The sequence below is a fragment of the Lissotriton vulgaris genome, chromosome 1_1 (assembly GCF_964263255.1).
Source record: "Lissotriton vulgaris chromosome 1_1, aLisVul1.2, whole genome shotgun sequence".
Taxonomy (NCBI): domain Eukaryota; kingdom Metazoa; phylum Chordata; class Amphibia; order Caudata; family Salamandridae; genus Lissotriton; species Lissotriton vulgaris.
In genome coordinates, this window is record NC_141685.1 from 215698454 (window position 1) to 215716600 (window position 18147).

An 18147-nucleotide genomic window follows, 5' to 3' on the forward strand; every position below is an offset into this window, starting at 1 on the left:
GCCAGGCACCAACTACTCCTTTCACACGAACACTGCCTTTCTTAACTTTTATCGGTCCTTAAGCAGAATCAATGTGCATTTTTAAAATTCCTTCAAATATCCTTGTATTATAGACATTTTCCCAGCACCCCCTCCTCTGTGTAGCCACAGTTCACATCTTTATCTGCCCAAGTATCAGCTGAAAATTCCTCTTTAAATAGCATGAATTGGGACAGCTTAGAAATAAAGTAGGGTTGTATATGGATTACTATGTGGCCTTAAAGTCCATAGGTGGATGAGAATAGGCAGCTCTTAACTAACCCTGGGCGTAGGACTACACTACGCTCACTGAGCATTTATGTTTATGTTTGTTTGTTTGTAAAGCGCTCGAATGCCGAAGCGTCTTGGCACTGGAGTGTGAGAGCAGAATAGGAGTGGTGGCCAAAGCCTATGTGGCTGTGAAAAGCCAGGTTTTCGCATGTTTTCTGAATATCTGGAGATTTGACTGGCATCTCATGGACAGAGGCAGTTTATTCCACAGCTTCGCCACACAGTGTGTTATGGCTCGGCTCCCCATCTATCTCGTCTGAATTTTGCTGTCTTTATGAGGCCTTGAGTGGCCGATCTCAGAGCTCGTGAGGGAGCATATGATGTGAAACGTTTTTGGAGATCAGCAGCACTCCCACCATTTATTGCTTTGTGTACCAGTGTCAGCCATTTAAATTTAATGCGCTGTTTAATGGGCAACCAGTGGAGTGATCTAATTCCAGCTGAGGTTGGCTGTCCTCTGTGCAGCCCCAGAAGACATCTGGCTGCCGGATCTTTGTAGGGATAGCAATTTTGTAATTAAAATTTATTGATTCCCAAAAACAATGCATTAGAATATTCAAGCTTGGACAAAAAGAGAGCTATTGTCACTGTGTTTTGAAGCTCTTGGGGTATGAAGGGGAAGATTTTTCTCAAGGTTTTTAAAAGGAAATAGGCTGAAGAAATAAGATTGTTCACCTGTGTGCCGAAATGTAATTTATTGTCAAAAATGACCCCCAAGTTTCTGATTTTTTCGACCGGATGGGGGCACTCTCCCGCCTCTGGTGGCCACCAGGTCTGATTCCAGAGAGGTTGGCCTGGCCCGAACTCCATCACCTCATTTTTTTCTGTGTTGATCTTCAGATAGTTCTGGCCCATCCAGGTCATTATGTCCGTAAGACAGGCATGAAACCTAGCTGTTGTGTTCTTTGGCTGATTTGTGATAAAAATGATAAGTTGGGAGTCATCGGCGTACGAGACCAGACCAAACCTGTGTCTCCTTACTAGATTGGCCAGGGGATTGACATACAGATTAAACAAGATTGGCGATAGTGCCGATCCCTGTGGTTCTCCCAGGGAAGATGGAAATTCTCTGACTGCATTCCATCCGAGAACAGCTTTTACTCCCTTGCCACCAAAAAGGAGGATAGTAGGGATAGGGCGGTCCCTTTGACCCCATATATCCCTCAGCCGCTGCACAAAGACGGTGTGGTTTACGGTGTCAAGCAGCTGATAGGTCAAGGAGTACGAGGACCGTCCTTCCCCCCTCATCCACCGCCCTGCGGATTCCTTCAGCTGCAAGAATTAGTGACGACTCAGTGGAGTGGCGTGGTTGAAATCCATGCTGTGAAGTATCCAGCAGGTTACTTATGTCAAGGTAGTCAGTCAGCACTCTGCAGAGTTGTTTTTCTAGCTATGGGTCGGTAGTTTTTAGGCTCATTGGGATCTAAATTTGGTTTCTTTAATAGGGGCGTAATAGCTGCCATTTTCCAAATGGTAGGGTAACTGCCGGTGGCTATGATTTGATTCAAAATAGTGGCCAGATTTTCATGGATCTTATGTGCCATTTGATGGATAATAGAAAGAGGGCAGGGGTCAGTAAGTGCACCGGATTTTATGGAGAGTAGCAGTTTTTGGACCTCACCATTATTCATAGGCTGGAAGTGAGTCAGCTTGCATTGAGGGCTGATTCTGGGTGTCACTGTGTCTTGAGGTCTGGTCGGGCTTGGAAAATTATTATACATTTCCTGCACCTTCTCTTGAAAGTAGTCCGCCACTTTATTGCATAGATTTTCATCTAACTTAAACGCTCTGTCTTGCTGAGGTTTAGTCAGCAGATTGACAGATTTAAAAAGTTCCCTAGAGGAATTGCCTGCCTCTTTTATTTTTACAGTAAAGAACTGTTTTTTTGCGGCGATGATTGCTTCTTTGTATATTGAGATTGTCTGATTATAAATGACCTTTTTTGTACGATCATAGTTTTGCCGCCAGTGGCGCTCTGCCCTTCTGCAGTCGATTTTTAATTTTTTCAGTTCTAGATTATACCATGAAGAAGTCGTTTTGATTATTTTTACTCTCATTAGCTTCTTGCGGGCAACTTTATCGGCTGCTGATGTTAACCAGTCATCAAACTGCTGAGCTGCTTTATTATTATCGTAGTCTAATGCCATCGGGAAAAGGTTAAGTGCTGGCTCAAATTCATTATCTTTCAATTTGTCCCAACGCCTAATTAATACCTCTGAGACTTTAGCTTGAGTTCCAGATTGTGGTAGAGTGTGTTTAAGTTTAAAATGAATGGCCTTATGATCTGGTCAAGGTAGGGAATGCGTGTTGGAAACGGTAATATCGGGGTCACTAGTAAATATTGCATCCAGCGTATGGCCTGCCAGATGAGTGGGTCCTATTACCAATTGTCTAAGATTAAAAGCCTCTAGGTTGTCTAGCAACCTAGCGGTATCCACATTATTATTTGCTTCTAGGTGATAATTGAGATCTCCTAGAATAGTGAGGGAGAGCGAGTCGGTATAGAATTCCAAGAGCGTCAAGAGGGCTTGTGAGAAGGCTGCTCTGGTTCCAGGTGCGCGGTAGATCAGTATCCCTTGAAAGATCTGAGAGTTGTTAATTTTGATGCAGAAGTGTAGTGCTTCCGCCGTAAGGGTTGAGTTCATCTCAAGTTGTACTTTGAGATGATTGCGATAAATGATTGCTATCCCTCCCCCTTTGCCTGTCGCTCTATCCTGGGACAGGTATGCATAACCCTCTGGGATGGCAACGTTCCAATTGGGAACTGAAGTCTTATCTGCCCAGGTTTCAGTTAGAAAGACTAGGTCTGGCCGGGCGAGTTGGATAAGGTCTTCCAGCTCGTACTTATGGTTGGCTATCGAGCAAACATTAATTAGCAGGCACTTAACATGTTATATTGCTATTGCCTTGCTATTCTGCTTCATGTGTCCCCTTGTCCTGTCTCTTTCATTAGATCCCCTACTTCTCTTATTAGAAGGTTCGTTATCCTTCACTCCTTTCCCTAAAATGGCTGTACCCGGAGCTCCCACGCCAGTATTGGCTGGGAGTTTAAAGGCGCAATTTTGGCAGTGAGCCCCTACTTTACTGACAGTTTGCGAGATTATATGGGGTGGGGCACATGTGTTTGTTCTTAGGCGTAGCAACAATTGCCTACCGTTCCTGGGGGAAAAAGGGCAGGGGGCCTGGCACTGGTCGCATTCCGGGCGCTGACGGGCTTGCCTTTGGCGCACCAGTGGAGCGCCCGCTGCGCAGTCGATGCATCGGAAGTCTTATAGTGGTGTGCTTGACCGACTAGAGCGTCAACCCCCAGTGCAGTGCGGTCCTGGCTACTTCCGGGTACGGCCGGGGCCGAACACTCGGTGAATTCCTTAGCTCAGGTAAGTTCCCAGTTTATGTTAATGCCCACAGAATGATTATGCAGCCAATATGTATGTTACACGAACCAGTTTAAATTACAAACAGTTAAAAACAGTACATCATTCGATTTAATTCTAGGTGACACCGCGACGTAAGAGAAACAGCAGTGGCAGTGCAGAGATTGCATAGTTAGTGCTACTACACACTACGCAATTTGCACTTAGCACAGTGCAAAAACGTGTAGCGTAGCTGCCATTTTTTGCTTGCTCGCGGTCCTCAACGTCAAGTTGGTGACCGCGAGAGAGCAAAATCACCATCCCAGCGAGACTTTATCCTTGTTCTCGATCAGCAACAACTAGTTGCCGATCGCGAACGTGGAAAAAAAGCCTCTCTGCGAGATTCTCATTGCGAGTGGTTACATATGCTTGCGACCGCTCGCGATGAGAAACTACCAGTCTACGTTGAGAAAGCTGTCGCTCAAGTACAAATCTACTCAAACGGCAGAAAACGACTGCTTCCACTGTGCAAAATGCTGTTTGCAATGATTGCTCAGTGTGGACAAGCATCTGGAACTGTGCAATCAGTGCGAGCAGCATTTTCCCTACCTAGCTGTACTACGCAAAGTATTCCCAGGGTTACTCTTAACCTTTTTTCTGAAACTCCTTCAATCTGTCTAAACAAACAAGCCTTGAACCTCGAGGGATCTAATGCCAAGGTGGAGGGAGAAAAAACAACTAGGGTTCTACTGGTCTTATGCTGATAAGTAAAGGGCCTCGTGCCTGATTGTGTGAATTATATTGAAAGAGAGACATGGGAAAGCTTCAAGGATGATGTACTATGGTAAACGAATCTCAGGCAGAAGAGGGTGTGACCTGCTGGATTCTGAAGATATGTTGCAGAGGACTCGGCTTGTAAGACCACATAGCATTACTGTGATATTCGTATTGAGATATAAATACTGCTTGGATAAGGGGATTTTTGCTCAGAAAAGAAAAAGAAAAAACACCCAGCCTATGCACCGAGGATCTCGAAAAACATTCCTGCATCCATAAGGACTGCCCAATGCTGCTCCAGTTCAGGAAAGAATTGAGGTTTCACCTCTTTAAAGACCACTGCAACACAATGAATTAACCAGCCACAAACCAGCTTCCTCTCCTGTTACTCGTTGACTTCATGCTTCTCTTTGAAAATGTAAAGCGCTCAACTTTAATGACTGTTATGTCTTCCACATTTTGGATGTTCCCCGGCATGAGCTACGGGTGCCAGGCAATCAATCAAAAAGGGAATATGTGGAATTGTTCAACTGCTGAATGCATGTGATTTATATGACACACATTTAGTTTCTATTATCATATTCTGTAATGTGATCATCAAGATTGTATGAACATGTTTGCAGTATTTGATTTGAAGGCTGGTGGCTTCATTTGACATTAGCTTCTATTGATTTCATGGAGTTTCTAGACTTTCTTGTTTACTGTTCTTATTAGAAAGGATCACTGATACAACGTACATAATTGAAAGGGCATCAGGCCTCTTCTGTAAATTTTTTATACCAAGATTTTTTAACAACATTGAGATTATGTTATAGCAGTCTAGCACAGAGGGCGAGGATAGAGGGGAATCTTCACGTCACGCAACTCTGGACCCGGCAACATAAAGTGATAACCCCGGTCCCAGATGAAGGCAACCAGAAAGGGAGGCCTTTAGCCTTTGCCCACTGCGCAGCTGGACTCTTGGGAAAAAGAATAGCAGACCTTGTGACTGCATTGAACATATTGATCAAACAACTCTGGAGGCGTGTACCATCTCTGATATGCAGCATAGGTCTTATGTTCTGCTGTGATAGAATTATACTAGTGCTTTGAAGAGCAGAGGTAGCAACATGAGGGTGGGATTGCTATAAACTTATCACTGCAACCATTTTAGAGCGGTTCCTATTTAAACGTGAATGCTGCTGCTTCCATTATATTTATCTTTAATGTTACAATATCTATTATGTTCTCTAGGCTAAGGGTCTGATTTAAAATAATTTAAATACATATTTTAAATGTATTCCTTCTATTCTAGCATCCTTGAGCGTTTAATTCTTTAATGAAAGAGGGTTTGCAATCCCACTAACTATACTTTTATTGTCTCATGCAAATGATCGTTATGTGAAACACATCTCGCTCAAATGCTGCTTAGTAGGTTGTGGAACGGTTGCAGTACAATTGGTTGTATGATTTGGGTTGGTGCATTGACACCGTACTGCCAGGCATAAGGACTCATTATGCTACTCTGCACCCCTCTCTACCACAAACATCATGTATACATATATTAGAAAATGTTTTGTTTATTTCTCTGATTGTGGTCATGGGTGCATGAGTGCAATATTAAGTGTTTGCATTTGTGAATGTATGGTTGAGACAGTGCAGGGGCGTAGCTAGAGCTTGTGGCGCCCGGGGCTATCCCTCAGATTGCCGCCATGTCATCTGCAGTCCTGTGATTGTGTGAGGTAAGTCTCAACTCGAATTTTGAATCTCATCTCACTGCCAAATTTCGGGCTTATTCGGGGGTTGGAGGATAAGAAACAGGAACTAGTAGAGACTAAAGGCCAGAACAAGATAGGGGGTTGTGTAGTTTATTGTCTGCATAATTGCTGCAGTTGCAGATTTTGTATATGAATTATATTAAATATCCATAGTGTTATAAAATACCCAACAGTGCCATGAAGAAATACTGGGAGGAGTCAAAAAAGAAAACAAACCACATAAGCCAAGTGGCCTGTTCGATATATTCAACCCTTTAGTTTCATACAGAAGGCGAAGTAGTTGGATGTGATCTTGGAGGGAGGGGCAGGCAGCTCTACAGCTTGGGGGGATAACAGCTTAGAACGAATTGTGAGCCTATTTACATGTACTGCAAAGGTGGCAGACTGAAGAGCTTTAGTAGGTGTATGGCGAAAAACCCTTAGGTCAGGAGTTCCAGGACCAGTTTTACAATGGACTCTGTGACAGATGCGTAGAGATTTGAACAATATTATGTTAGAACTGTGACTGTGTCGCTAATGTCTTTTGACTACAATATCGGAAAACTAAGCAGATTTGAGGAGGTCATGTATCGACCCACCAGCAGTTGGACCCTATACAAATTGTGTTTAGGAATGGCAGAGGTAAAGTGCTAATATAATTGGTGCAAGTAAATACAACAGAGAGGAGCACCATCCTACGATTTTCTTGGGGAAGAAAAGGTGGTATGATTCTCAAAGATTTAGATAGAAGAAAACATGAAAGTAACACAATGGATCCAGGAGAGCATCAATAGTCGATTTTCAGCAAAAATCAAGATTGCTTACTCTGGCCACATGCATGGGCATATTATGCCAAGAAGAGGGCCAGCAGTCCTCAGTCTAGATTTTAGAAGGGCCTCCTGAAATAATAATCTCCAGACTGCAGTTGAAAGTGATGAAGGTTTTCAGAGGGTCAATAAGTGCCTATGCCACAGCGTGGCATAGCTATGAAAAAGATAAACGTTTACCAGTGACATGTATTTTTTGGGTGTCCGTGGATTTAGAAAAAAACAGTACCTTCTGAATTTGAAGTGCCAGCAACAATCCAGTTCTACGCAAAGCGTAGGTGATATGATGTGCGCAATACATCTTTCCACCCTGCTTAAGCGCAAATAGGTAGTAGCTATTCTGAAGTGTGACATAGTTGCACATTTTCACAAGGCAGGGCAATGATTTCTGCTACTCTGGGAAGTTATATTTTGCTGCTTCCTCCATAGTTGGCCCTGTATGGGCAGTGGTGCGCACCGTGTTCTGATCAGTCACTCATGTAGCCTGGACTCATTTTGCCTTTTTTTTTTGTCTCCATTTTTTTTCCAGAGTTTTATATAGCGCAAACTTGACCCGAACCGAATCGGGTATCAGAGCGCTTTACAAGCACCAGTTATATTCATTTTTGTGAGGCAAGGGGAGATTAAGTGATTTGCCCAGGATCACAAGATGTTTGGCATCGTTACCGAGACTCGAACCCAGATAAAGGGGGATGGCAGAGCGGTGCGTAATGTGCTCACAGAATGCCAGCCATACAGACATACTTTGCAAATGTGTACTTTTTTTATTTACATGTGAATGGTGCGATTGTGGGCAAATTGCCTCTTCTCCCTATACCACAGATTGTAAATGGGAGAAATAAGAATGACTAACGAAAAAACGAAACTGTACAGATGTAATTAATAGTATAAAAACATAACTGTGGAGACGGGGGCCTAGTAATTCTACAATTGCATTTTTCTAGAGTTGGCCCTGCTTGTCGCCACCCTCCGTTTTTAAATATGTTTCCCCATAGTAAAGAAGGTACATGAATGTAAGTAATGGCCATTTCATGCGCAAGTAAAAAACAGTTAGTCAGGCCAGAGTCGGTATTACTTTAAGAGTGAAGACACTGTACTGAGCATTAAAATAAATAATTACAATCAATTAGTACACCGACCCCTGTGTCATCCAGCATGCGATGCCGCCCGTTATTAACAAGGAGCGTGCAGGGCTCGACTTAAAGCAATGAAAATATAGTTTATCATCTTGTCAGAAGTGCTTTCATGAAAATAACTTACTTCGTACTTTATGTGGGAGGCGTCGCGGCCCTGTGGGCTGGGGAGAGGGCGGTGCGGTGGGAGCTGCGGGCTGGTTTGTTACCTCTTCAGCTCTCTCCTCGGTAGTACAATTACCGGTAGTAACACACGCGCCGCGGGCAGGTGGGGGCAGAATGACGCCCTTGTCACTGCAAATTCAGTGCGAGGGCTGGCCAAACATTCCCAGGGCCGTCATTGGTAGCGCTTTCGCGGCGCTACAAGATTGACGGCCCTGGGAGGTGACCCACTGCCACAAACGAGGTACGTCGCGCTGCGCACCACCACCAGTAGCTCGGTGGTGGTGCGTGCACACTGCAGGCAGCCTTTAAAAGTTGGTGCACCTGCACGTCATATTGGGCCGCACGGCAGAGTGGCGGCCTGTTGTGGTGTCCTTTATAATTTATTTGGGGCACTCCTCCGTAATGAATGACAGTAGGAGTGCCCCAAATAAATGATGAAGGCCACCACAACAGGCTGCCCCCAAAATAGTGCCGCCCCCCTCGCCCCCCCTAGCTACGCCAGTGAGACAGTGTAAAGCATTGCAAATCAACTATCAATAAATAAAAATTAAATCTTTTTGCTAAGGTGCATGAAATCAAGATGCGAAAGCTTGCAGACTCCATCAGCTCTTGCCTTTTGGATATGCAATCAGCATGAGATGTTTTCTACCTGTCACCCTGACATGTCCATGTGTCTGTGGATAGACAATAACATGTTCGCCTATCAAAGTTTCCACCCCCAGACACTGAAACGCCATCTACCGTATTGACAACTTTTACGAGTTAAAAGAATCGTCTCAAACCCCGAGGAGTACATAAACCAATCTAACAAAATGATACAACGTTTTTAAGAAAGAGGTTATCCAGAAGTTGTGCTAAACAAAGCAGTTGAACGTGCTAACACCTGAGGGTCCGTGAGAATCGTAATGACGTTTTGGGCTTGTTCGGATATGGATGAGTTTGGTATCTACGAACCGCAAATGATGAGTTTAGTAGGTGTACGTGTTTTCGCTACACTACTTGGAGGGGTTCGTCTTATTTACGGGTTTCCCCATCTGAACCTTCGGGTTCCATTTTAGATACGGCATCCATTTTGTTTCTTGCCCTCACGTAGCCGGCGAACGGACAATGTTCGCTCGATGACCCTGGGATTCCCAAGCTCTTGCGGAAGATGCATATTCCTTTGAGTGTGCCTTTATGACTAGGGGAATGACACGGCAAAGGCAGATGGCTCCACTCGAGGCTCATCTTGCCGTGCCGGTCTATTGTTTCAGCCTTGCATATGCTAAGCTGAAATCCTTTGATCCTGGGATCACACTTCCGATATTGCCCCTACACTCTTTTCAATCTGTTGTCTGTCTTTGTTTTCCTTGCACCTGTTCCTGTCCCTTCTCTTAGTTCGTTTACGACTAGAATGGTATGGGCTTTATGGTGGGATAGCGTACTTTTACAGTTGGGAACCGACATGTAACTGTAATTATGTTCCGGGCTTCTGAAAACATGAATGCGATCCTTTTGAAGTTTACTGTGGGAACTGAGTTGTAACCTTTTGTTCATTATGTTGTGCAATGACGAAAATGTGTATAAAAGGAGCGATCCACCTTTGCAATTCGAAGCAGACTCTCTGAACATACACTCTGTTGTACTTCTAGCGATTTCTGTGTCCCTGCAGTAAATAAACGCTGATCTTTGACGCCGAAGGAAGTGTCCCGTGTCTCTGTAATTTGTATGCTGGAACAGGTATCCCACAAAGGTTTCAGGTGTTGTCCCCTGGCACCGATGGGCCTTAAAATTAGCCCAGTCCTTCAGTTGGCGCCCAACGTGGGGCGACATCATGCGGTACCGGTCCAAAGCCTGACGATCGTGAGGAACTTCGTGTGAAATCTCTGAGGGAAGGTGCACCCCGCTTCATCGATCCTGTTGTCAAAATAAGTGGTCCGAAGATTTTTCCCGCGAAGATTCCCGCTTCCTGACGGCTGCGACGGACTGATGCCCTGACTGTCGACCTGTTTTTGCGCCTGGCATAGTCCTTTGTACGGCGAGACGCTAGACGGGCCTTCCTGGTGACGCCATTGTTCTTTCAGTTAAGTATTTGTGGGTCGCTCCCAGTCCTTAGTTTAAATTCTTTGGTTCCCTTTTTGGGACATTTGCTTTGTATTTTGAAACTTGGTTGTTGTTGTTGAAACTTGGTTGGTTGCATGGTTCCATTGCATTTGTGGTCCTTAGTTGTTGGTTCTCTCTTTTGGGTTTTTCTTTGACAATTGCAATTGCCAAAAACCGAGGGTCTCGTATTTTTGCGAGGATATCGTAATTCGATAACCCTTGAAGTTTGAAACTCGGTTAGTGCGCACGATGCCTGGCCGTAGTACTTTGTTTGGTTCCTTAGGCGTTGCAACACAGATTCCCGGTTGGAGGACTCATGTCCGATACCTCCAGTTGGAACTCCGATTTATGAGCTCTATAGTCGACATGGAGTAGGCCCCATTGTATATAATGAATTTTGGATCCGTTATACAAGAAAAGATGGTGTCCTTAGTTGGCCACCCCATGGTAGCTTTGAAACTGAGATTTTAGATAATCTTGAAGCTAAATTGTTTAAAAAGAAAGCTAGGCCAGCAATGTTTGATTCCTTTAGGTTACGGCGCAAAGAGGCCAGATAGAAAGAAATCAAACAGACTAAGAAAAATAAGAAAGAAGGTATTATTTCGATGATGCAAGGTGCAGAACAGCATCAGCGAGACAAGGCAGAGAAGGAAAAGGAAGTTTCTATTAGACAGCATAGTATGGCGGTGGATAAATGTTATCCGGTTTTACCGTCGAGTTCTGAAAACAAGGAAGAAGCATCGAAAGAGGATCCTTTGTTATCTTATTTACTGAAGTCACCACCTCCTTATGTACAGGGTACTATAGCCCCTGTATCTCCTCCTGTTCTTCCGCCTGTTGTTCCGGCGGCTGCTGGTCAGCCTGTAGTTGGTCCTGTTCCCCCGAATCCCCTTGTTCCTCAAATGGGCCCTGCTCCTTTACCACCTCTTCTTCCTACTGCTCCTACGTTTACTCCTAATATTGTTGCTCCTGTTCTTCTTTCCTCTTCTCCTTCTGTTCGTAATCGTATACCTCATTCTGTTGCTACTCTCTATTCTCCACTTCTCGGATCGTTATTCGAATCCGATGTCTCTGAAATCTCCCAGAGACGAAGTCAAATCCCTGGTGGAAGGGAGAGTGAGACGTTAGTAACTATGGCGCGTAGGTGGATTAGACATCCTGCTAAGTACACTTTGCGCATAGTTTTCAATACGTTCTCTCAGTTTAATGAGCCCACACAGAGATTCGTGTTTGAAGAGATGTGCAAATCATTGAGAGAAGAGGGGGATAATGATGAGCTAGATATCGTACCGCCCGATTTGACTGAACTTCAGAGTCAGTTTTCGAACTGTATGATTGTGGGTAAAGATGTACGGCGTGCATTAGAGCGTTTGTTAGCTTTTAGGTCCACAGTGCCTTCACGAGTGTCGTTTGACGACTACTCCGATGACCCGAAAGCGAAATCTGGTCAGTATCCCATGCGAGAGGTTCCCCCAGTGTGGATGCCGGGTGATGCTGCTGCTAATCCTGCAATTTTGCCACACTTCCAGAGAGTTTGGATACACCTCCCATGGAAACAATCAGAAGTTTTGCAGGTAAAACAATCCTTGCCTGACCCCCGGAAGAATCCAGCAGGTTATTACAAGGAGTTATCCCAACTCGTGGATGCTTCTATTATGAACCTTGCTGATATCGACATGTTGTTTGGTAACGTAGTACCGCAACCAATTTGGGCAAAAATTCGTCAAGAGAATCATGCAGCTGAATTAGGTGGTGATTGGGCTGCACTTGTAGCGGCCGACGGACGGCAAGTTGGTGGGGCTAAGCCTGAACAGTTAATTACGGATCTGCCCCAAAGAATCATTACGCCTATGAAAACACTTATGCCAGCGATGAGGGTGAATTGGGACAAATTGTCTGCTTGCAAACAAAAGAAAGACGAGAGTGTCTCCGATTTCTTTACTAGGTTTGAGGAGGAGTTTATCGACCATAGTGGTCAGGATATGAGCACTGAGGGAGGTCAGCGATTGTTTGTCGATAAGTTCGTACTCAATCTGTTGCCTGAGTTATGCAACAAATTGAAAAATTCTGAAAGCGCATGGGCTGTTTCAACCACAGCTCAAATATTAGCAACGGCTCAATATTATGAGAATGGAGAAAAAGAGGATAATGATCGTGCAGATAAGAAAACGAAGGAGCTAAATACTAAGGTCTTATTGCAGCAAGCGTATCCTCCACGCTCGAATCAGAATGACTCGCAACAGCAGCATGTGCAGTATCGACCCCAAGCGCAGTCTTCTAGGATGCAGTCGCGCTCTGACTCCTTTGCATCCAGATCTATGCTTGGGTATAATCAATGTGCATATTGTAGGGGTGAGGGCCATTTAAAGTTTAATTGCCCTGTTTTACGTGACCGAACAAATGGTGTTTTGGTTCGAGGAGGTCGTGGTGGTCATCAGCAAGCCTCTCGGGGTAGAGGTCGTGGCACCTCTCAAAATCAAAATGAGCGTTCTGCTCCTTCATCGGACGCGAACAATTGTTTTGATCAGCGAAATACGTCGTCTGGTAGATCTGCACAGTATCATGTGGATGACTATTATGTTGAACATGAGATTGGTGCAGACAACAATTACTAGGACAGCCATAGACAAAGAGAGGGAGTAGTATCAGTTCCGGTTGATCAGAGAGGGCCTTACGTCGCAGTTGCCACATCGGGCGTAGTTGAGCCTTTTCTTTTGGACACTGGTGCAGCAAAAAGTTCCATCATGCATTCGAAACTCCCTGGCGCACCTTTGTCTGGCTTAACGAATGTTTCCGTTGGATTCTCTGGCGCCCCGGTTAGCAATCCAGTTTCTAGCCCTTTGTCTCTTACGATCGGGACACGTGAGCTGGAGGCTCCTTTGATTTTAACTACTGGTTGTGGTGAGAATCTCTTGGGTCTGGATTTGTTGAAGCGATTATATGCGACTCTGTATTGCTCTCCTACGGGAGTGGAGCTTACATTAGGACAGAGAGTGATCTCTCCTATGTACTTGTCAACTTATAAGATCCCACCGGAATTGAGTTCCCTTCCTGAGTCTTTATGGGCAACAGGTCCCAATGATGTGGGCCTACTGGACATACCACCTTATGTCGTCCAATTAAAATCATGTGTGAGATTACCACGTATCCCCAATATCGTATCTCTCTTGATGGCGAGCGAGCGCTATTAGCGATCATTTATGATTTGATCGAGAAGGATGTTATTGAAGAAACTCGGGGAAATGTGTGTAATAGTCCTGTGTTACCTATTTTGAAACGAACTGACCCATCCAAGCCTCCTGTGTACCGTTTTGTGATCGATTTGAGAGAAGTGAATAAAATCGTGATTCCACAGTTTCCAGTGGTGCCTGACATTACCGCTTTGCTGACCCTGATTCCAGCCTCTGCCTCCTGGTTTTCGGTGATCGACCTAAAGAATGCTTTCTTTAGTATTCCGATTGCTGAGGAAAGCAGAGATCTATTCGGTTTCTCATTAGGTGGTCGCAGTTTTAGGTTTAAACGCGCACTACAGGGCTACTGTGAGATTCCATCGATCTACAGTCAAGCCCTTAAGAGTCAACTAGATGCATTTGTGTTACCTGCTGGTGCGCCCTTGATTCAATATGTTGATGACCTGTTAGTGGCTTCTGACACTGAGCAAATTTGTAAAACTGCTACAATCTCATTGTTAAAGCATTTATGTGACTTACATCACAAGGTGTTGCCTTCTAAGCTACAGTATTGTTGTCAAGAAGTAACCTATTTTGGTCACTTATTGTCAAAGGAGGGAAGAAGGTTGACCCCAGAAAGAATTGCAGCAATAGCTCGAATGACTGTGCCAACAACTCAGAGAGATGTACGTGCCTTTCTAGGTATCACGTCATACTGTAGACAATGGATTCCTAACTTTTCATTGTTAGCGAAGCCATTGTTAGCTCTCACGTGCAAGGATGTTCCAACTCCTTTGCCATGGACTGAAGATTGTCAGAAAAGTTTTTCTGAATTGCGTGATGCATTGTGTTTGGCTCCTGTGTTAGGTACTCCTGATTACAGTAAGCCGTTTACACTATATGTTCACGAGAGAGAAGGTTGTGCGTTAAGTGTTTTGACGCAACAATTTGGCGGCAAACAGCGTCCATGTGCATATTTTTCCTCGACTTTAGAACCAGTAGCTAGAGCATTGCCGAGTTGCCTAAGAGCGACAGCGGCAGCTGCGGTGTCCATTCGACAGTCCGCAGGTCTGGTTATGGATATGCTTACAGTGATGGTTCCGCATGCAGTTGACACTCTCTTGAATCGAACGAAGACTCAACACTTGATGAGTGCAAGGTTGTCCGGCTATGAGTTGACACTTTTGGCAAGTCATATACAGATAAAACGTTGTAACGTGTTGAATCCAGCGACATTGTTGCCGATTAATATGGAATCAGGTGATATAGCACCACATGATTGTTATTTAAGAACTGAAGAAGAGACGAAGGGTCGTATTGACCTGAAAAACACTCCATTGGTAGATCCCGATGGTACTTTGTACGTTTATGGTTCCTGCTTCAAGTTGCCGAATGGTGATGTGACGACTGCGAATGCTGTAGTGATGTTGAGTACGGTTGTGGAAACTGCGAGATTGAGTCAGAATTCGGCGCAAGCGGCAGAGTTGATTGCTTTAACGAGAGCATGTGTTTTGTCTATAGGAAAGCGAGTGAATGTGTTTACCGACAGTCAGTATGCATTTGGTGCAGCCCATAGTTTTGGTCAATTGTGGAGAGAAAGAGGATTTATGACGTCGCATGGTACGAAGATCCAACACGGACAGCTCGTGAACGATCTTTTGGATGCACTTACATTGCCTAAGCAAGTGGCAATCATTAAATGCAGCGCGCATCGAAAGGTTACAGATGAGGATGGTCGTGGTAACGCATTTGCAGACGAGATTGCTAAGGAAACGGCCAGGAATCTGACGAATCGAATGTATGTTACGAGCTCAGTGAGATGGCCAACGGAGACTGGTATGTGTGAGGACACAGTTGAGAGTGTGAAAGCGATTCAGAATGAGGCCACTGAAACTGAAAAGACTAAATGGAAAGAAAGCACGGGGAAGTTAGACAAGAATGGATGTTGGGTTGATTTGTCAGAATATCAGAGATGGATGTTACTGGATGCGTATGTGCTTGCCGTTGTTACTATGGCCCACGGCATGTCACATATTAGTGCGAAAGGTATATGTAAATTGTTGTCTCCTGTATGGAAGAATGATGGGATTACAAAGTGTGCTGAGAGAGTGGTCAAGAACTGTATGGTATGTTTGATGCATAATCCTGGCAAGGGCACCCCCGCTCCACCTGGTCATTTTGCTCCTCCTACATGCCCCTTTGAAGTTATCCAGTTGGACTTCATCCATATGGAGAGATGCAATAATCTAAAATATGTATTGGTTGTGGTTTGTGCGTTCTCCAGATGGATCGAGGCCTACCCACTTAAGGATAATACTGCCCTGCCCACAGCAAAAGTTCTACTCAAGGAATATTTTCCCAGATACGGAATGCCACGGATTGTATGGTCGGATAATAGTAGTGAATTTGTGGGAAGTGTGATGAAGAGTGTGTGTGCGGGTTTGGGTATTCGTCAAAAATGTCATAGCGCTAGCCATCCCCAATCGGCGGGTTTGGTGGAATGGTACTCTGAAACTGAAAATTGCAAAAATCCAAGCAACGACTGGGTTATCATGGCCTGATGCATTGCCTCTAGCTCTCTTATCGACCAGGGCGACTGTGCACTCTCGAGTAGGGCTTAGCCCATATGAGATTGTGTTCGGCCGTCCTGCGAACGTTTGGGGAGTTCCGAGGCCTAAGGAATTTAGTAGACTTGAATATCCAATGTTGATTGACTATCTGTATGATCTGACTGCTAAATTGAGTTTGATTCATCGACAGGTTTTTGAAGCTTTACCGGCACAAACAGAGGTACCTGGACATCGGCTCCAACCTGGCCAATGGGTGTTAATCCGCAATTTTGGGAGAAAACGAAATCTTGAGCCAAGGTTCGTGGAACCCTACCAGGTTTAGTTGGCAACGAGGACTGCAGTTCGGCTGGACGGCAGAAAGCACTGGGTGCATGCCACCCACACAAAGAGAGTCCCGCTCCCATTGCCAGCAGAAAATTGGATACGGAAAGGGTTTGCCCTGACTGAGACCAGCGTCATTCCAAACTATGTGCCATTTAGTGATGCTCAACCTGTAGAGAACGATCCAGCTCAGTCAGATACACCTGTTGAATCATCTGGAATTGTACCTTCGTCTTCAGCATTGGGGAATTCAAGTTCTGAACTGTCACCTGAACAATCGAACACTGTGTTGCCATCTGAACCGTTGTTTGAAGAGCAAACTCGACCTGGAAAATGTTGATATTTTCTTCGATCGCGTGATTAAGGACTAATAAAAAATTCCCTTTTATTTTTGAATCTACATTACCCCTTTCAGTTGCTATGAACATTGTAAATATTTGCATTTTTCCTGATCTTGAACTCTTTAATTTTGTTTGATATATCACGTGTGTTCCTTTTCTGTGTAGCTAGGAGACTTATATGAAATTGAATGCTTAACTGATTAAACCTACCATCTGGGTTGACAGTAGGGCCGTGCGGGTACCTACTTCTGTTTAGCAGGTTTCTGACACTAGGTCGGATACTTTTGTCGGTTTCTGGGAACTCCTGGGAATTGATAATCGCTACTCAGAACCAGGTGCGTCAAGAACGTTACGGACGGTTTTTAGAGGATGGAGTTCTCTAAGCTGTCAGAAATAGAGAGGATGTCAGCGCAAAGATCTAGATTGCATAAGATTTTACGAACAAAATGTTTTCTGTTTCAGATTTTCATGTAGTTCCTGACTGTGTCTATGTTATTGGTGGGTGGAGTATATTTTGGGATTCAGTCGCTATTGCCTTCCACTTCACCTACTTCCTCCTCTCATGATCTGAATTCTGTTTTCTTTCCCACCATTTCTCCACATTCCTTTCATCTTCTGCCCCAACATGAACAGGTCAGACGTGCGGAATTTATGAATAATTCCTTTGTCCAACTTTTGCATCAGCATCAGTTGGTGATGAACACTACCAACTGCTGGGTGTGTGGGTTAATGCCACATACCATGGATAAGTGTATGTAAATGTAAATGTATAGGCATTTATATAGCGCACTACTTACCCGGAGGGTCCCAAGGCGCTTCGACCACTGCGAAACCCTTCCTGGCTTCCCTGAGAGATGGTCCCTTAATGGGTATCTCCAGGGTGAGACCAGGCATCCCCGGTGGTCTGGTGGGGCCGTTAGTGAGGATGAGGCAAGCTAATGCCCAGAGTTGCCGAGTGTGATCGCTGATCAGAGTGGGCGCCGAGGCGAGAGAATTATCGAGTCCGCTGACCCTGGTCCAGAAACCTGCCGCGCCGGGAATCGAACCCTGGTCCCGGGCCGTCCTCTGCTCTCGGGTCTGCCGCCTCTAACCAGTGAGCCACACTACCTCACAAGGGTATAAGGGTATTCCATATTTAGTTCTTCCCTACAGCTCCCAGGGGTCAGCTCGAGCATTCCAAGCCATGTTCCGTAGTGCACTAGATTCCTACCCCCGTCGAGAGCCACCCTTCACAGACCTTGGTTCCGGCCCGTAACACAAGTCGTTAGCGATAGCGAATGCCGATCTGGATAGAGATATTTTTGATACATCACTTATTCCAGAGGAAGAGGTGCGAGCCTACAAGGATCTGAGTAAGGCCGAG